The sequence below is a fragment of the Canis lupus genome, chromosome 1, assembly GCF_011100685.1.
Source record: "Canis lupus familiaris isolate Mischka breed German Shepherd chromosome 1, alternate assembly UU_Cfam_GSD_1.0, whole genome shotgun sequence".
Lineage (NCBI taxonomy): Eukaryota > Metazoa > Chordata > Mammalia > Carnivora > Canidae > Canis > Canis lupus.
Window position 1 is genome coordinate 105,225,501 of NC_049222.1, and position 21,802 is coordinate 105,247,302.

Genomic DNA, 21,802 nt, shown 5'->3' on the forward strand with positions numbered 1-21,802 from the left:
TCTCTCTCTTTCTGTCTCTCATGAATAAATAAAATCTTTTTAAAAAAAGAAAAGAAAAGAAAAGAAAGCGTGTCTTTTCGGATGCTTTTACTGCTTTCTTGAGATGATGACAGAATTCTTTAAAAAATATTTTATTTATTTATTTATTTATTTATTTGAGAGAGAGAGAGAGAGGCAGGGACAAAGGCAGGGGAAAAAGCAGGCTCCAAGAAGGGAGCCTGACGTGGAACTCGATCCTGGTCTCCAGGATCATGCCCTGGGCTGACAGTGGTGCTAAACTGCTGAGCCACCCAGGCTGCCCAAGAATTTTTTTAAGATTTTATTTATTCATGAGAGAGAGAGAGGCAGAGACACAGACAGTGGGAGAAGCAGACTCCCTGCCAGGAGCCTAATGTGGGACTTGATTCCAGATCCCAGGATGACACCCTGGGCCAAAGGCAGATGCTCAAACACTGAGCCCCCACCCATTTTTTTGATCACAGAATTTTGTATCATTCTATGAATGTGGGGTATCACATTTATTGATTTATGTGTATTAAAGCATAAATAGGATGTGGTCATGGTGTATATTGTTAATGTGTTGCTGAATTTATTTTGCAAATAATTTGTTGAGAATTTTTATATTTACATTCATCACACATTATTATTATTATTATTATTTAAAGATTTTATTTATTTATTCATGAGAGACAGAGAGAGAGGCAGAGTCACAGGCAGAGGGAGAAGCAGGCTCCATGCAGGAAGTCTGATGTGGGACTCAATCCTAGGACCCCAGGATCATGACCTGAGCAGAAGGCAGATGCTCAACCACTAAGCCACCCAGGCATCCCAAATCATACATATTAGCCAGTAGTTTAGCTTCCCTGTCCTTATCTGGTTTGGGCATCAGTATAAGTTTTTTTTTTAATTTTTATTTATTTATGATAGTCACATAGAGAGAGAGAGAGGGGGGAGGGCAGAGACATAGGCAGAGGGAGAAGCAGGCTCCATGCAGGGAGCCCGACGTGGGACTCGACCCCAGGTCCCCAGGATCACGCCCTGGGCTGAAGGGCGTTAAACTGCTGAGCCACCCGGGCTGTCCGAAGCCTACTTTTTCTAATAAAAATATTGCTACCACTTCTTTCTTTTGGTTTCTATTTGTATGAAATGTCCTTTTTCAAGGCTTCATTTTGAGCTTATTTTAATTCGGAGTGAGTTTTTTGTACACATCATATAGTTGGTCTTGTATTTTTATCCATCCAACCACTCTATGACTTATGAGTGGAAAATGTAATCTATTTATGTGTAATTATAGATAGGTAAAGACTTGGCCAATGCCATTCTGTTTTCTGGCTATTTTGTTGTTTCTTGTATTGTTCTTCTTCTGTTTCTCTCTTTTTTTTTAAGATTTTATTTATTCATTCATGACAGACAGAGACAGAGAGAGAGGCAGAGACATAGGCAGAGGAAGAAGCAGGCTCCCTGATGGGAGCCTGATGCAGGATTCGATCCCAGGACCCCAGGATCACACCCTGAGCCAAAGGCAGATGCTCAACCACTGAGCCACCCAGGTGTCCCTGCTATTGGTTTTGAATTAATTTTCTGTAGCGGTATGCTATGATTCTTTTGTATACTTTGTGAATGTAACGTAGATTTTTATTTTGTGGTTCCATGAGGCTTACATAAAATATCTTATAGATGTAATAACTTATTTCATGCTGATAAGAATTTAACTTCAAATGGACACAAAAACTCTATCCGTTACTTCTTCCCTCTTATTTTTTTATTTGTATATAATCACAATTTACCTCTCTGTATAGTTTATGTATTAAAAATTCTTTTAACTATACTTATGTTTTTTAAAGATTTTTATTTATTCATGAGAGACAGAGAGAGAAGCAGAGACACAGGCAGAGGGAGAAGCAGGCTCTCTGCAGGGAACCTGATGCGGGACTCAATCCAGGACCCCAGGACCACAACCCAAGCCAAAGGCAGACGCTCAACCACCAAGCCACCCAGGCGCCTCTTAACTATACTTATTTTTTAGCTATAGTTATTTTTAATAATCTTGTCCCTTAAACTTTATACTACTGTTAACTGGTTAACATACCACCTTATATTACCAGAATACTCTTAATTTACCTATATATTTACTCCATATGTCTGTTGTATATTCTCATATGTGTTTATATTATTACTTGTTGTCGTTTTATTTCCGCTTGAGGAACTCCTTTTAGCATTTCTTGTAAGGCAGGTCTAGTGATGATGAATTCCTTCAGCTTTTGATTTCTGAGGAAAGGTCTTTATCATTCCCTCATTTATAAAGGACTACTTTGCTGAATATTCTTTTTTTCTTTGAAGATTTTTACTTATTCATTCATGAGAGACACAGAAAGAGAAAAGGCAGAGACACAGGCAGAGGGAGAAGCAGGTTTCATGCAGGTAGCCCAATGTGGGACTTGATCTTGGAACTCCAGGATCACGCCCTGAGCCAAAACCAGACAGGCTCAACCGCTGAGCCATCCAGGCGTCTCATACTTTGCTTAATATTCTTATTTGGCAGTTTTTATCTTTGAGTAGAGCATCCTATTCTCCCTTGGCCTGAAGGTTTCTGCTGAAATATCCACTAATAGCTTTATGAGGGTTTCCTTGTAAGTTAAAAGCTTCTTTTCTCTTACTGCTTTTAGGATTCTTTGATTTTGTCAGTTTTATTGTAATGTATATTGGAGAAGTCGTCTTTGAGTTTGGTGACCAATGAGCATCATGAACTCAGGGTATTCAAATCTCTGCTCAGATTTGGGAATTTCTCAACCATCATTTCCTTAAATAAGGTTTCTGCCCTCTTCTTTCTACCTATCCTCTGAGACTCTGGTAATTTGCCAATTGTTTTTTGATGGTATCACATAGTCTTTCTTCATCCTTTTTCACTTTTTCCCCTTATTCTCTGGGTATTTTCAAGTTCCTATCTTCTAATTCTCAGATTAATTCTTCTGCCTGATTCTTATATTGTTGTTCTCTATTACTTTTCTTGAAATATATTTGACATATATAACACTGTGTAAATTTAAAGTGTACATGTCAATTTGATATATTTATATATTGTAATATATATTATTACATATATGTGTAACAAATATATATTTATATATTGTAATATATATTTATACATTACAATATATAAATTGTAGCAACTAGCTACATTGCCATTGTAGCAACTAGCACCTCTATCATGTCACATAATGATGTCCTTTTTGTGGTTGGGAAAATTAAGATGTAGTCTTTTAACAGGTTTGATTATTAAAATACAATATTGTCTATATTCACTATGGTGTGCATTAGATCTTCAGGGCTTATTTACTTCTAGTCTTAAGTTTCTACCCTTGAACAACATCTGTCCTAATCCCCACCCCCCTGCAACTGGTAATTACCATTCTGCTCCTTGTTTTTGTTTTAAATATATATTTTATTTATTCATGAGAGACCCAGAGAGAGAGAAAGAGAGGCAGAGACACAGGCAGAGGGAGAAGCAGGCCCCATGCGGGGAGCCCAATGCGGGACTCAATCCCAGAACCCCGGGGTCACGACCTGAGCCAAAGGCAGCCGCCCAACCGCTGAGCCACCCAGGCGTCCCCTGCTCCTTGTTTTTATGAGACTGGCTTTTGAATTTTTAAAAAAGATTTATTTGACACACAGAGAGAGAACACAAGCAGGAGGAGCAGCAGGCACAGGGAGAGGGAGAAGCAGGCTCCCCACTGAGCATGGAACCCAATGTGGGGCGCATCCCAGGACCCTGAGATCATGGCCTGAGCTGAAGGCAGATGCTTAACCGACTGAGCCACCCAAGCACTCTAAGACTGGCTTTTTTTAGATGCCACATACAAGTAATATCATAAAGTATTTCTCTTTTCTGACTTACATCACTCAGTATATCCTTAAGGTGCAACCATGTAACAAATGGAAGGATTTCCTTCTTTTTTATGGCTGAATAATATTCCATTGTATATGTACACTGCATTTTCTTTAATCATCTGTCAATGTATACTTAAGTAACACTGGAATGAACATGGGGTGCAGATTATCTTCTGAAGAAAGCAATTTCATTACCTTTAAAAAAATACTCAGAAGCACATTTGCTGGGTTATACACTCAATTTTTAATGTTTTGAGAAACCATCATATTGTTTTCCATAGTGGCTGTACCTATTTTACCTTTGCACCAAGCGTACAAGTGTTTCTTCCATATCTTCAGCAACACTTGTTATTTGTTGTGTTTTCAAGAACAGTCATTATTATTGGGGTGAAGTGATCTCATTGTGGTTTTAAATTACATTTCTCCTATGATTAGGAATGTTGAGCACCTTTTCATGTACCTGTTGGCCATTTGTACGTGTCCTTGGAAAATTTTTTGTTGATATCTTCTGTCCATTTTTTAATCAGTCTGCTTGGGAGTTTGAGGTTTATAAATTCTTCATATATTTTTGGCATTCACCTCTTGTTATCAGATATATGATTTGGAAATATTTTCTCTCATTTCCCAGATTATTATTACTTTTTTTTTTTTAAGATTTCATTTAATTGTTCATGAGAGAGACAAAGAGAGAGGCAGAAACATAGGCAGGAGAAACAGGCTCCTTGCTGGGAGCCTGATCTGGGACTCAATCCCAGGACCCAGAAAGTGATAAATACAGAAACTAAAAGATCTCATATGTGCAATTTAAGAAACAAAACAGGTGAGCCTAGGGGAAGAGAAGGAAAAATAAAATAAGATAAAAGTAGAGGGAGGCAATTAAGAGACTCTTAACTATAGGGAACAAACTGAGGGTTGCTGGAGGGGAGAAAACTAACAACAATAAAGGTGTATCATACAATGACACCCCAGAAATATAAAGGACCATAAGAGCCAGCTATTAATCATCACATGCCAACACGTTGGATTACATAGAAAACAACGAACAATTCCTAGAAACATACAACCTACCAAGACTGAATAGTGGTAAAAGAGAAAATCTGAAGAGATCAATAATGAGTAAAGATATTGAATTAGTATTCAAAAGACATGTTCATAAGTAAAACCCCAGAACCAAATGGCTTTCCTGGTGAATTATACCAAACTTTTGAGGAACTAAAGCCAGAACTGCTCATTCTTCTAAAAAAATTAAAGGAGAAGACATTTCCAAACTCATGAGGCTAGCATTCCCCTGGTAGCAAAAGCAGACAAGGGTACTACAGAAACAATATAAGTCAATAGCCTTGGAAAACATAGATGCAAATATCTTCAATACTGGCAAACAAAATTCCACATCACATTAAAGGATCATACACCATAATCAAGTGGGATTTATCTGTGAGGTTCAAGGATAGCTCACCATCTACAAATCAATAAATGTGATACACATTAAGAGTGAAGTGGAAAAAATTCTATTATATTAATAGATGCAGAAAAATTATCACTTTCAATATTCCCCTTTGAATTGCTTTTGCTGCATTCCATAAGTTTTGGTATACTGCATTTTCATTTTCTTCAAGATATCTTTTGGTCCTTCCTATGACTACTTTTCTGACACACTTGTTCAATCCTCACATATTTATCAATATTCCAGTATTATTCTTGATATTGATTTTATGGTTAGAAACAATCCTTGATAGGAATTCAGTCCTTTTGTATTTTTGAAGGCTTGTTTTGTGGCTTAACATATGATCTATCTTAGGGAATGTTCTCTGTGTACTTGAGAAGAACGAGCATTTTACTGCTGTTGGATGGAATGTACTGTATATGTCTATTAGGTACACTTGATCTAAAGTGTAATTTCAAATCCAATATTACCTGTTTAAGCAACCTACCCACTATTGAAAGTTGGGTATTGAAGTCCCCTCCTATTACTGTAAATCTGTATATTTCTCCCTTTATAGCTGTTAATATTTGCTTATATATTTAGGGACTCCAGTCTGAGTACATACAAATTTATAATTTATAATCTCCTCGTGAATTAACCCATCTATCATTATAATAGCCTTCTCTGATCCTTTGATGGATTTTAACTTAAAGTCTAATTGTCTGAGTATAGTTAGGCTTGCTCTCTTTTGATTATCATTTGTGTGGAGTATTTTCCAACCCTCCAACTTTATCCTACATATGTCCTATATTATGTCCTCAAAGTTAACATGAGTCTCTTGTATATACAACATAGGCTTGGATTTAAAATATCATTCAGCCATTCTATGCAGTTTCTTTGGGAAATTTAATCCATTTATACTTTTTAAAGTATCTTTATTGGGGATCCCTGGGTGGCTCAGAGGTTTGGCACCTGCCTTTGGCCCAGGGCGCGATGCTGGAGTCCCCAGATCAAGTCCCGCATCGGGCTCCCGGCATGGAGCCTGCTTCTCCCTCTGCCTGTGTCTCTGCCTCTCTCTCTCTCTCTCTCTCTCTCTCTGTGTCTATCATAAATAAATAAATCTTTAAAAAAATAAAAAAATAAAGTATCTTTATTATTTTTTATATTTTATTAAAATTCAATTTGCCAACATATAGTATAACACCCAGTGTTCATCCCATTAAGTGCCCTCCTTTAGTCCCCGTCACCCAGTCACCCCATCCCTCTATCCTCTTCTTCTGCAACCCTTTTTCCCAGAGTTAGAGGAGTCTCTCATGGTTTGTCTTCCTAATTTTCCCTCACTCAGTTTCCCTCTCTTCCCTTATAGTCCTTTTCACTATTTCTTATATTCCACATGTGAGTGAAACCATATGATTGTCTTTCTCCAATTAACTTTTTTCACTCAGCATACCTTTTTGTTCCATCTACATTGAAGCAAATGCTAGGTATTCGTCCTTTCTGATGGCTGAATACTATTCCATTGTGTGCGTGTGTGTATATAACACATCTTCTATATCCATTCATCTATCGAAGGAAATCTTGGCTCCTTCCACAGTTTGGCTATTATGGACATTCTGGCTATTGTGGACATTTTATACACATATGTGTGTGTGTATAAATTTTATATATATATTTATATAATATTATATAAATAATATATAAAATGTATACTTGTATAACATGTATAAAATTTACACACACACACATATATACATACAGACACCACATTTTCTTTATCCATTCATCTGCTGAAGGATATCATGGCTCCTTCCAGTTTGGCTATTGTGGACTACACTAATTTTTAAAGATGAAGACTCATTATTTCCATTTTGTTAATAACAAAAGGACTACAATACAGGTAGAAGGCAACTTTCTTCCTCTCTTACTATCTTCATTTGTGGTTTAATAATCTTTTACTAGAGATATCCTTTGATTCCTTTTTCTTGGTATACTGTGTGTCTACTACAGGATTTTTATTTCCCATGAGGCTTACATAGAACTAATTGTAACAGTCTAGTTTAACCTGAAAAAACTTAATTTTGATTACATACAAAAATTCCACAGTTGTACTCCTCCCTTCTTCCAACACTGTTATTGATGTTACAATTTACATATTTTAGTATATATCCACTAACAAATTATTAAAGTCATTGTTTTTAATTCTTTTCACTTTTATACTCGAAAAGTGGCTTATGAACCATCATTACAATATAACAAAATTCTTTATTTGATTATATACTTACCTTCACTAGTGACTTTTTGTTTTCATGCTGCTAATTAATTAGTGCTCTTCTGCTTCAGTATGAACAACTCCTTTTAACATTTTTTGTACGGCAACTCTAGTGGTAAAGAAATCTCTCAATATTTACTTGTCTGGGAACATCTTTATTTCTTAAGGACAGCTTTGCTGGTATAATATTTTTTGTCCATGGTTTTTCACTTTCAACAGTTTGATTATCCCACTCTCTTTTAATCTTCAAGGTTCTTGTGGAGCTCCCTCGGATATTATAGATCTCTTCTTTGCTGCTAACAAAATTTTTACTTTGTCTTTGACTTTTTAATGTGTCTTAATGTAAATCTAAACTTTCAATCTATTTGGGATCCTGTGGACTTCACATATTTGCACTTTCTTTCCCCAGATGTGGTAAATTTTCTTTTTTCTTTTTTTTTAAGATTTTATTTATTTATTCATAGAGACAGAGACAGAGACAGGCGGAGACACAGGCAGAGGGAGAAGCAGGCATCATACAGAGAGGCCAACGCGGGACTCGATCCAGGGTCTCCACGATCACGCCCTGGGCCGAAGGCGGCGCTAAACCACTGCACCACCGGGGCTGCCCGATGTAAATTTTCAAGACATTATTTCTGTACACACATTTTTTTGCCCCTCTCTCATTCTCTTCTTCTGACTTCCGTAACTCATGAGACCACATAGAAACAATGTACAGGTCTTTTTTTTTTTTTTTGTACAAGTCTTTAATGCTTTCTTCATACTCTTTCATTCTTTTTTCATTTTGCCCTGAGTAGATATCAAATGTTCTGCTTAAGTTTGTGGATTCTTGGTTCAGCTTGCTCAAGTCTGCTTTTGAAAGCCTGTATTACACTTTTCAGTTCAGGAGCACCTGGGTGGTTCAGTCAGGTAAGCATCTGGTTGACTCTTAGTTTTGGCTCAAGTCACAATCTCACGGTCATGGGACTGAGCTTCACACTGGGCTCCACACTCAGCATGAAATGTGCTACAGATTCTTTCTCCTTCCTTCTCTGCCCCTCCACACTTGTGCACTCTCTTTCAAATAAATAAAATCTTTAAATTTTTCAGTTCAATTATGGTATTTTCCAGCTGTACCTTTTAATAGCTTGCATCTCTCTGTTCAACTTCTCATTTTGTTTATATATTGTTTCCTATATGTTCATTTATCTGTATTATCTTATGAATCACTGTGCTTTTTAAAAAATATTTTATTTATTTATTCATGGGAGACACAGAGACAGGCAGAGAGATAGGCAGAGGGAGAAGGAGGCTCCTTGTGGGGAGCCAGATGCAGGACTTGATCCCAGAACCCTGAGATCACACCCTGAGCCAAAGGCAGATGCTTAACCACTGAGCCACTTAGGTGCCCAATCACTGTTCTTCTTTAGGGAAATTATTTTGTTCAGGAAGAAACTCATAGATATATGGTAAATTAATTTTTGATATGTCAAAAATATGCAACTGGCAAAGGACAATTACTTTAACAAATGATGTTGGAGAAATTGGATAGCTAAATGCAAAAAATGTAAGGTCTGAAACCATCAAACTCCTAGAGGAAACAGGTAGTTCTTGACACCAAAAGCAAAGGTGTAACAAAAGCAAAAATAAACAAGTTGGGACTACATCAGTATCAAAAGCTTACATCCGGCATGTGAAACTACAAAAAGTGAAAAGGCAACTTTGGGAATGGGACAAAATAGTTGCAAACAACATATTCGATATGAGATTATATGCAAAATATACAAGGATCTCCTACAATGCAATAGCTAAAATAACCTCATTAAAGAATTGGCAATGGACCTGAATAGACATTTGTCCAAGGAAGACATACAAATGGCCAACAGTTACATGAAAAGGTATTCAACATTACTAATCACAAGGAAAAAGCAAATCAAAATCACCATGAGATATCATCTTACACCTGTTAGAATACCTATTATCAAAAGACAAGAGAGGGGCACCTGGGTGGCTCAACTGGTGAGGTCATGATCTGAGAGTCCTGGGATTGAGCCCCAAGTTAGGCTCCCTGATCAGTAGGGAGCCTGCTTCTCCCTCTCTCTCTGCTGCTCTCCTCTGTTCATGTTCTTGCTCTGTTTCTCTCAAAATGAATAAATAAAAAATCTTTAAAAAGACAAGAGAGTAAGTCCTGGTAAGGATGTAGAGAAAAGTGAATGCTACACAATGGTGGGAATGTAAACTGATATAGTCATTATGGAAGATGGAGTGGAGGTTTCTCAATAAACTAAAAACAGAATTACCTTATGATCTAGCAATTTATCCAAAGGAGGGTGAGAACTCTGTCAATAACAGATCTCTGTACTGGAGCATTCATTGCAGCATTATTCACAATAGCCCAGGTATGGAAACAACTTAAGTAAGTGTCCACGAACAGATGAATGGATCAAGAAAATGTTATATATACATATGAATATTATTCAGCCTTCAGAAAGAAGGAAATCCTGCCATTTTGACCACATGGATGAACTTGGAGTGATTTAATAAATGGAATCTTAAAAATAAATAAAGTCAAACTCCTAGAAATAAATCCAATATTTTAATAATCCTTGTCAGGCATTTCACAGATTTCCATTTCTTGGTAGTTGGTAAATGAGGAGATTTTGGGGATCCCTGGGTGGCGCAGCGGTTTGGCGCCTGCCTTTGGCCCAGGGCGCGATCCTGGAGGTGGATCGAATCCCACATCGGGCTCCCGGTGCATGGAGCCTGCTTCTCCCTCTGCCTGTGTCTCTGCCTCTCTCTCTCTCTGTGTGACTATCATAAATAAATAAAAATTAAAATAAAATAAATAAACCTACTGTTTAAAAAAAAAAAAAAAGGAGATTTTGTTTTTTTCTTTGATTGCACTTTCTTGTTTCTTCATGCTTAAGTTTGCATTATTTCTATCTTGAAAAGCAGCTGCCTGTCCTAGTCTTTATGGATGATTTTCATTTGGAGAGATACTCACCAATTACTAGTACTCAGTAAGTGACAAAATAGAGATGGAGCTTTTGAGGAATGCACTGGAAGGTGGGGGAAGACCCCTTAACACGTCCTCTCCCTCTTGAAGAAAAGCCTGAGTCCCTTGCTTTTTCTCAATGCAGAGCAAAGCTAACTGTAAGAGGATGTCAAAGTTTTTGCTTCATTACTAATTTTCCCAGGAATCAAACTCTCTTGTTTAGTGCTAGGATGGGGCAACATAGACATCAACTCCATGTAGGGCACTCAGAAATGTTAAGGACAAAAACTTTTGTTGCAGAAAAGTTCTTAGTGTAAGAAAATCTCAGTTTTGTGTTTATTCCCAATCTAAGCATCACCAGATTTTAGTAAAGGGCATGCCTACCCATCTCTTTGATCCTTTCTGACCCAAAAGACTGGCTCTGCAGGTCATTCCATGTTCTGTATGATGTGAGATAAAAAAACAGCACTGTGAAGAAAAAACTCTAATACTTGGGATAAGGTCATTTTGCTTCCTTCCCTTTCCTGTAAAGGAAAAGCTTTAGCTCTGTGCCTATTCCTAATTGTGCAGACCAATGGTGGATATAAAGGGCATTCTGTGACTTTTTCTTTGTTCCTGTCTTTCCCAGAAGACCAGGCTCTGCAAGTCATTCTGCACTTAGTAAGGAGCATGACAGAAAACGACTTCACAGAGGATGCATGGAGAGGTAAGAAGGCCAGGCACACACTACCAATCTTCACTCCCCTTACCCCATGGGAGAAATCACACCCCAAGGTATTAAGCTTGGTGCTGAGCTAAGGAGACTTGGAGACAAGCTGACATAAGTAAAGTAAATTGTTCTTAACCCTATAAATGCAACTACTCTCAGTTTGTGCTAAGAATTGTGAATTTCTCTTTGAGGAATTTTGGAACCAGTATCATTATATGGATTTGTTTGTGGAGGAATGAGAGCTAAGGGTTCCTACTCAGTCATCTTGCTGCATCATTTCCATAATTTACTTTTTTACACTACAACACTGGAATAGAAACGAAGTCACAGAATTTGACAAAAACCCAACAAAACATCCAGGAATATTGAAATACTCTTGAATCTCCAGAAGTCTTTCATTAAGTTGGTTTCTAATATTCTCTTAAAAGGGTATTTGAGGGGTGTCTTGGCAGTTCAGTTGGTTAAACATCCAAGTCTTGATTTCAGGTCAGGTCATGATCTCAGGGTTATGGGACTAAGTCCCACATCAAGGTTGTCACTGGGCATAGAGTCCGCTTGGGGTTCTTTCTCTTCCTTTCCCCCTGGCTTGCTTGTACATGTGTTTGTTCTCTTAAAAGAAAAAAATCAATCATGGATCCAAATATCCTATGTGTGGGATATGGAAAAATACAAGATGAGTTTGGAGCATCTCATACTGGAACGAGAAAGAAGTCTTCAAAAAAGAGAAGTCGGTTAAGCATCTAACTTTGGCTCAGATCATCATCTTGGGGTAGTGGGTTTGAGCCCCATGCTGAGCTCCCCATTCAGCAAGGAGTCTACTTATCCTTTTGCCTCTCCTCCTGCTCATGCTCTCCCTTTCTCTCATATAAATTTTTATCAGGGTAAATCAAAGGGATATATGGTTTAATCTGAAACAGCTACAATTTGCTCCCAGTTGCAAAAGTTGAAACAATTTGAGCAACAAAATTAATATCATGGTGTTGGATTAAAAATGTTACAACGTAACACAATGTGTGTTGTGGGGGGGGTATATATATGTATATATAAATGTAAAATTATATATATATATATAAATATGATATATTTATATCATATAAACACTCTCTCTCTCTCTCTCTCTCTCTCTCTCTCTCTCTCTCTATATATATATATATATAAAATAATTGAATAGACGAGACAAATCTTCCTGGCAGAAAAATACAAATTAATATGGGAAGATATTCCTGTTCCCAGGAGGTGGATATTAATTTATTCCCTCCCCTGTGGCTGGGCTGGACACAGACATATAATAGCTTTATCTAATGTAGAGACCTGGAAAACACTACCTGAGCCAAGTGTTCAAGGTTAAAACATCCAGTGATGTATCATTTACCATGAATCTAATCATAAGAAAAACAGTCCCTACTTGAGAGATGCACCTGACCAGTTTCTACTTAATTATTCTGGCAAAGACATTTAGTACTATGTTGAAGAAAAGTGATGAGACTGACATATCCTTGTCTCATCCCTCATCTTAGAGGAAAAGTAGTCACCTTTTCACTGTTGAATACTTTAGCTGTGGGCTTACCATATATGGCATTTCTTATGCTGCGGTACATTCCATTTATACCCATTTGGTTGAGAGTTTTTATCATGCCTGGGTGTTGAATTCTGTCAAAGGCTTTTCTGCATCTACTGAGATGATTGTAGGAGTTCAATACACTATTTTGTTAATGTGCTGTATCATATCTATTGATTTGTGGATATTGAACCATCCTGCATCCCTAGAATACAACCCATTTGCTAATAGTGTATAATCTTGTTAATGCCCCGTTGAATTCAATTTGCTACTATTTTCATGAGGATTTTCACATCTCTGTTCATTAGGTAATTGGCCAGGAGTTTCCCTTCCTTTTCAGGTCCTTGTCTGGTTTTGGTATCAGGGTAATGCTGGAAATGAGTTTGGAAGTGTTCCCTCCTCTTCCATTTTTTTGGAATACTCTGAGAAGAATTGGTCATCTTTAAATGTTTGGTAGAGTTTGCCATGAAGTCTTTTGATTCTCAACTTTTGCTAGGGTTTTGATTACTATTTCAGTCTCTTTACTAGTAATTTTTCTCTTCAGGTTTTCTATTTCTTTGTGATTCAATCCTGGTAGGTTAGATATTTCTAGGAAAGTGTCCAATTCTAGGTTGTCAAATTTGTTGGGATATGATTGTAGCAGTCTTTTCTTCCTAATATTTTATTTAAATTCAATTTGCCAACATATAACACCCAGTGCTCATCTCATCATGTGCCCTCCCTGTGTGCCCATCACTCCATGCCCCCACACTTCTCCCCTTCTGCAACCCTTTGTTTTTGTTTTTTTTTTAAGATTTTATTTATTTATTCATAGACACAGAGAGAGAGAGGCAGAGACACAGGCAGAGGGAGAAGCAGGCTCCATGCAGGGAGCCCGATGTGGGACTTGATCCTGGGTCTCCAGGATCACATCCCAGGCTGCAGGCAGCACCAAACTGCTGTGCCACCGGGCTGCTCTTCTGCAACCCTTTGTTTCCCAGAGTTAGGAGTCTCTCATGGTTTGTCATCCTCTCTAATTTTTTCCCACTCAGTTTCCCTCCTTTTCCTTATAGTCCCTTTGACTATTTTTTATATTCCACATGTGAGTGAAATTATATGATGATTGTCTTTCTCCAGCTGACTTATTTCACTCAGCATAATACCCTCCAGAGTGTAGCAGTCTTTTAGATCTTTGTGTGATGTCTGTTGTAGTGTCTCTTATTGATGTCTATTGTCTCTTATTTCTAATTTTCTTTTCTGGAGATCTTCTTTTTTTCTTGCTAAGTCTAGCCAAAGGGTTTGTCAATTTTCTTAGTTTCATTAATCTTTTCTTTTGGTCTCTATTTCTGCTCTAATTTTCTTCCAACTTTGGGCTTAGTTTGAATTTCCATTTTCATTTGCCTCAAGATATTTTTTTAATTCCTTTGACGGCTTCTTCTATGTTGTTCAATTACAAAATGTTAAGTCCACAAATATGTGGGAATTATCTAGCTTTTTTTTTTTTAATTTATTTATTCATGAGAGACACAGAGAAAGAGAGAGACAGAGATACAGGCAGAGGGAGAAGCAGGCTCCATGCAAGGAGCTCGGTGTGGGACTCTCCCGGATCACACGATCACACCCTGAGCCAAAGGCAGACACTCAACCACTAAGCCCCCCAGGCATCCCTCCAGCCTTCTTCTCATCCTTGATTTCTAGTTTTAACCACTGTGTTTAGAAAAGAGGCTTGATATGGTTTTCTGGCCTAGCATATGTTACATCCTGGAGAATGTTCCATGTGTGCCTAAGAATTTGCATTCTGATGTTGTTGGATAGAACGTTGTACAATTGTCTGTTGATGTCATCTGGTATAATATAATTTAAGTCCAAAGTTTCCTTATTGATTTTCTGCCTGGATGAAGTCCCCTATTATTTTATTCCTGTCTCTTAATACTTGATATATGTATTTAGATGTTCCCACTATGGGTGCATAAGTATTTATAAATGTTATATCCTCTTGTTTGACATTGTTATCAGTATACAATGACCCTCTTTGTCTTAAAGTCTTTTATAACTCTGGCCACACTTTCATGGAAGATCCTTTTGCAATCTTTCATTTTCAGTCTGTATGTGTCTTTAAGGCTGAAATCAGTCTCCTGTACATAATATATATTGTATTTATACCTATTTAGCCACTCTGTCTTTTGATGGGAGAATTTAGTCCATTTACATTTAATGTAATTATTCATAGGTATGTGCTTACTACTATTGCCATTTTGTCCCTTTATGATTTGCTGTCTGGCATGCCTAAATCTAATCCAAGTTTTTGACTTGTGGTTACCATGAAGATTGATAAGCTGAGAAAATTTTACATTTTTTACTTTCCTCCCCCATGTTTTGGTCTTGATGTCACAATTTACATATTTTACCTTATATATCCATTAACATTACTTAAGTTATAAATATTTTTAATACTTTTATCTTGCAACTTTCATACTAGAGTTAGGTGATTCACCCACCACCAACACAACATTAGAGTATTCTGAATTTATGTATTTACCTTTACTAGTTAGTAGCAGAAAAGCTTGAAGTCCCTTTAAGATTTCTCACAAGGCCAGTCTTAATGAACTCCTTCAGACTTCACTTGCCTGGGAAACTTCCTTCTGAAGGACAACTATGCCAGGTAGAGTATTCTTGGTTGGCAATTTTCTTCTTTCACCACTTTCGGAGACTTTGGGTTTGTGATTCTGTGAACTCCTGGCAGAAATGCAGTATCGCTTCACCTGCAGTTTCAGAGATACTAAACATCAAAAACTAAAAAAAAAAAAAAAAACAACTTTCCCAATCCCCATAAGTGATTAGATTTTCTACTATGCATTCAAGGTCAAGTATATGGGAAAAGTTTTCTTTTTCCAGAATAACTGTAAGCAGACAAGTTCCCACATGGTGGAAACAGAAAATATTTAGATGCTGTGATCTGCTAGATGAAAGAACCACAGGAAGCATGTGCATTTAATTGAGAAGTTCACTGTCCCCAACATATAATTATCTGTTCACCCTTAGTCTCCTAAACTTTAAAAAAAGTTAGCCACAGAAACAAGGAAGGATGCAAAGGGCTTGAGAAAAATTTTCCAAGAAGAGTGAAAGTAAAAGTGAAGGGGACATGCCATGAACTTATATTAAAAATTACTGGACATGATTTATACAATTGATGCAAATAGGAAAAGTCTATTTGACATACTTGTTCTCTAAAAATACGTATTTTAATAATGTTGATGCAAGAAGAGGCACAAATTCTAAACTGAAGATTTTAAAATTCATGCCATTTAGGCTATTCAAAATTTCCCAAACCATAAAAAAATTCTCAAAAATATATTTAACAAATCTCATATATGCCTTGATGTCCAAAATTATTAAATATAGTTTTAGCAAATTTAAGAGTTTCTAGTGAGGTTAAGTGAATCTTATACTAGGACTACAATATTTTTTCATTATTAGAAAATATCACTTTTAAAGTCATAAAAATGAGATATGAACACCAAATAATCAACATAATCAAAGAAATGTCACTGACTTCCAATGCTAGTTTAACTATTGAGAAATATATCAATTCCCTGCAAAGTCAAAAAGAACACTGGGAAATCCTAACACCTATATTATTTAGCACCTTGAGGTATTAGTAAAGAATTAACCACTAGAAAATCATCTCTGTTTAAAGAGTATGGCCAAAGAATCAATGGGCAAATATTGTAAGAAAATTGGACAAAATATTATAAATACTATGACAAGCATATAGTACATAGTTTATGCACATTCTAAGCACCCAGAAGATATTTTAGAAATGAGGCTGCAGTTTAAAATAGGAGCAAATCTAACAAGACATGTGGAAAGTGTATATTAATAAAAATTATTGCACACTACCTATATAGGAAGTACAGATTTAAAGAAAAGAAAAATCTCCTTGGGTAGAATAATAAATCTTACATAGAGGCACACATAAATACACATGTATATTATACAGAAGAATAAAAAGCAGTAACCTTTCGGAGTTATAAATACACATGTATATTATACAGAAGAATAAAAAGTAGTCACTTTTAGGAGTTATTTACAATACATATGCACAAAGATATAGCAAAAGGAAGTTGCCAACAATAAGCATACAAAATAATCATAAGAGACTGCAAGACCACAATGAGATACCACCTCACATCTAAAACATACACACACGAAAACAGCAACTGTTGGTAAGGATATGGAGAAATTGGAGCCCTGTGCATTGTTTATAGGAATGTAAGTTGGTGCTGCTGCTATAGAAAAAGTACTGATACCCAAAATAATTGAAAGCAGTCTCAAAGAGCTATTTGTAAACCTATGTTCTTAGCAGTATTATTCACAACAGCCAAAAGGTGGGAAAAAATCCAAGTGTCTGTCATCATTACATTAATTGGATATTCTGATACATACTTACAATAATTATTACTGATTACTGAGCCTTAAAGGAAGAAATTCTGACACATGCCACAACTTGGATGACGCTTGAAGACATTAAGCTAAGAGAAATAAGCCAGCCACGAAAATCATTCTACTTATATGAGATACCTAGAATAATCAAATTAACGGAGGTAGTAAATAGAATGGTGGTTGACAGGGACTGGAGAGAATAGGAAAAGAGTTATTGTTTGATGGGTACAGAGTTACAGTTTTTTTTAATGATTCAGTTCAGCCTTTTCTATGAGTCAAATAATTTCTTAATGTTTTAAAAATATGTATCCTTGGGCAGCCCGGGTGGCTCAGCGGTTTAGCGCTGCCTCAGCCCAGGGCCTGATCCTGTAGACCTGGGATCAAGTCCCACGTCAGGCTCCCTGCCATGGAGCCTGCTTCTCCTTCTGCCCGTGTCTCTGCCTCTCTGCGTCTCTCATTAATAAATAAATGCTCAAGGATTACAGTTCTTAAATCAATCTCTTCAGTTCACCTAGACTAACTTCTCAGGATTACTGAAAGGTGCCTGCAATACACCTGCGTTGGGCAGCCCAGGTGGTTTAACGGTTTAGCACCACCTTCAGCCCAGGGCCTGATCCTGGAGACCCAGGATCGAGTCCCATGTCGGGCTCCCTGCATGGAGCCTGCTTCTCCCTCTGCCTGTGTGTCTCTGCCTGTTTCTCGAATAAATAAATAAAACCTTTTTAAAAAAATACATCTGTGCCTGTAATAATGAGTAAGATCGATCTCTTAGAATCATGTAATCCTACATACAAGAACAGTTTTGAGGGATCCCTGGGTGGCGCAGCGGTTTGGCGCCTGCCTTTGGCCCAGGGCGTGATCCTGGAGACCCGGGATCGAATCCCACGTCAGGCTCCTGGCATGGAGCCTGCTTCTCCCTCTGCCTGTGTCTCTGCCTCTCTCTCTCTCTCTCTGTGTGACTATCATAAATAAATAAAAAAAAAAAAATTTAAAAAAAAGAACAGTTTTGAGTGACAGTTTCTGAAATAGAAATATTTTTCTCTAATTATGGGTTAGGATGCACGTAAGGGAGACATTGATTCTGTCTCTACTGGAACATCTGTTTTCAGATTATTAGAGAGACTTGAAAATAGAATTTAGGGGGAAAGTATTTAAAAAACACTGTGTTGGGGATCCCTGGGTGGCGCAGTGGTTTGGCGCCTGCCTTTGGCCCAGGGCGCGATCCTGGAGACCTAGGATCGAATCCCACGTCGGGCTCCCGGTGCATGGAGCCTGCTTCTCCCTCTGCCTGTGTCTCTGCCTCTCTCTCTCTCTCTCTGACTATCATAAATAAATAAAAATTAAAAAAAAAACAAAAACAAAAACAAAACACTGTGTTGTATGTTGCATAGAGAAGTTTCCAAGTTCAAATGTATTAAGAGATTTTCTCTGGTTTAAAAATATTTTGGTATCAAAATTAAGCTCAGCATGTATTTCTCTACAACTTTTTTTTTTTTTAACTTTATTTATTCATGAGAGACACAGAGACATAGGCAGAAAGAGAAGCAGGCTCCCCACAGGGAGCCCGATGTAGGACCCAATCCCGGGACTCAGGACCATGCCCGGGATGGAAGGCAGATGCTCAACCCCTGAGCCACGTAGGCGTCCCTCTCTACAACTTTCTACCATGTACAAGATTTCACACATCTCATTTTGTAATAGTTTTATTTAACTCAGATGTGAATAGAGGAACAGGTAATCTGATAATGCTCATAACTTCATTTCTTTTTTTTTATTTTTTTTAATTTAAAATTTTTAAAAATTTATTTATGATAGTCACACACACAGAGAGAGAGAGAGAGAGAGAGAGAGAGAGAGAGAGGCAGAGACACAGGCAGAGAGAGAAGCAGGCTCCATGCACCGGGAGCCCGACGTGGGATTCGATCCCGGGTCTCCAGGATCGCGCCCTGGGCCAAAGGCAGGCACTAAACCACTGCGCCACCCAGGGATCCCCTTTTCTTAAAATTTTTTTAAAAAGATTTTTTTTATTTATTCATGAGAATACACACAGACAGAGAGGCAGAGACACAGGCAGAAGCAGGCTCCATGCAGGGAGCCCGATGTGGGACTCGATCCTGGGTCCCCAGGATCACGCCCTGGGCTGAAGGCGGCACTAAACCACTGAGCCACCTGGGCTGCCCCATAACTTGATTTCTACACAATATTGTTTTAGAGACTAAAGTTTCATGCCTCACAGTTAGGGTATCACATTGTTTCATAATGTGATATTATTGTTCATTTACTATGATATCTAACATTGCACTTTGACCCTGGCACACAAGCAAAGCAGTCTTGTCTAATAATTGAGTCAATCTGTTTTCATGAAATCCAAGTTGGTCATGGGGCAGACTCTACTGTTATATATATCAATAGTTCACCTAACTTAAGAACTCCAAATCTCTATTCATAGTTGATACTGACCTATAGAAAATATTTCTGCATAGGAGCACCTGGGTGGCTCAGTGGTTAAATGTCTGCCTTTGGCTCAGGTCGTGATCCTAGGGTCCTGGGATTGAGTCCCACATCAGGCTCCCTACAGGGAGCCTGCTTCTCCCTCTGCCTATTTCTCTACCCCTCTCTCTGTCTCTCATGAATAAATAAAAATAAAATCTTAAAAAAAATTTCTGCATAAAAAACTTGTGAAAACAAAAAATTATTTAAAACACTATCAACCTAAAATAAAATGTCTGTCTAAAAAACAGAACATAGCTCAGAATTATTTGAAAAGCCAGTTCTTATTAGTACAGCACAACAGTTAAGAATTGTGTTTAAAAAAAAAAAAGAATTGTGTTTACTACAATCCCAGCCACTCTGCCCCTAAGCAGTGTGTGCACTTTCACAAACGGGCTAAACATTGTGTATCTACTTTCATTTTTATCTGCAAATAAAACCATGTGTGTACCTGTATCAGAGAGCTATAAAGATTTTTAAAATACTTGTGGAGTATTTCATAATAGTCATTCATACAAATTGTTAAAGGTTACTGTTGTAAGGAATGGAACCCTCTTAACAGAAGAACCTAAATTTTAGTATATTTCTTAAGTAGGAAATAGTAGTAAATGAAAAATATTGGTTTTTCAGCTGACATGTCCACATAATTCCTGTCTCTTACATCCATGCAAGGATTTCTGGCCATAAAGAGGAATATCAGTCATCTGGAAACCAGCAGTATGGTCTCCAGACACTACACAACAGGAATATTTCTAACTATACTATAGTTGGAATTCTGGAGAATCTCTCTCTTCTTTACCATTAATAGACTCCCCCCCCCCCCACCCGATGCAGGTTAAGGTCTACAGATCTGTTTTTCAAATACCTGACTATAACCAATTCCTTGGTTATTCTTTCTAAAAGAGTCATTCAGAGATGCCTGGGTGGCTCAGTGGTTGAGCATCTGCCTTCAGCTCAGGACATGATCCGGGGGCCCTGGGATGGAGTCCCACATTGCACTCCTTACAGGGAGCCTGCTTCTCACTCTATGTCTCTGCCTCTCTCCATGTGTCTCTCATGAATAAATAAAATAAAAAAATAAAAAGTCACTCAGACAATGGCAAGTTTGGGGATGAAAGATTTTCTTAATGGTTTTGGATATAAACTTGTGTTCTACATTCGCAAAATGGGCAAAGGCCTCTTGAGTGACTTTCAGGCAATCGTAGTCAGTCCCTAGAACTACAGGTAGGCAGAGTTTAAGGAGAAGTCTCCCAAGCACACTGAATTCTAGATGTTCCTTAACTGGATGCTATGCATGCTGTTAAATTTTAATTTAAATTGAGCAGCAAAAACATCACAAAGAAAGATTTGGATACTGTTCTGCTACAGTTCAAGGAGAAATCACAATGCCAATATTTGTACATGGCTATTATTTCCTGATGTTTTACCTTTGGGGCTCATGATGTGGAGCAGTGGCTTCATGATTTTCATGCTGTCCAGGCAAAAGAAAGTCAAACACATTCACAGAAATAGTGTTTTCCCCAGATCTTTCCCAGAGACCAGAGCTACCCAGAGCATCCCTGTCCTGCTAAGCACCTTTATATCATTGTACACTGTCTCCTCCATGTGTGTATTGTTCTTGTTAATGATCCCAATTGGTTGATGGTGAGTTATTTCTGCACTATTTGCTGCAAGTTTCCCACTGTCTGCCCCTTTCTTCTCATGAGTCATGACTCCAGTCTATCTGGGCTCTGCTGGGACAGGATACGGAATGCCAATCCCCTAATACAATCAGAGAGATGTACATTCTGTGTTTTATACAATGTTCAGATGTTTATTCATTTATCTCCCACTGAGTCCTAGGTTCTAGCTTTGAACACATTAAAGCTAGCTATATTGATTAAGACAGACTAGCTTTGCCTCAAAAAGTAAGCTGTAATAGCAGTTCTAATGGAAATGTTATTTATTACAGACTTGTATAATTCAGATTTTATTAATGTTTACCATGGAAAAGTTCAGTCTTATGCGTTCATAAAACATTAGGTCCTACAACAATCTGGAAAATATAGAGAAATACTTGAGCACTATAA

General features: G+C 37.6%; 1 long non-coding RNA gene across 4 annotated transcripts in view; it reads right to left on the bottom strand.

Annotated features, from left to right (window-relative positions):
* The window catches only part of LOC119875996, an 80,885-nt gene that overhangs the window by 27,621 nt on the left and 31,462 nt on the right, over positions 1-21,802 (bottom strand). For 3 of the 4 annotated variants that reach the window (XR_005354491.1, XR_005354490.1, XR_005354489.1), the window contains exon 2: positions 15,340-15,562. This is a non-coding gene — a long non-coding RNA (uncharacterized LOC119875996). Of the gene's footprint in view, positions 1-11,526; positions 11,909-15,339; positions 15,563-21,802 lie in introns of those variants that run through there. The other variant, XR_005354488.1, reaches the window with a different exon arrangement.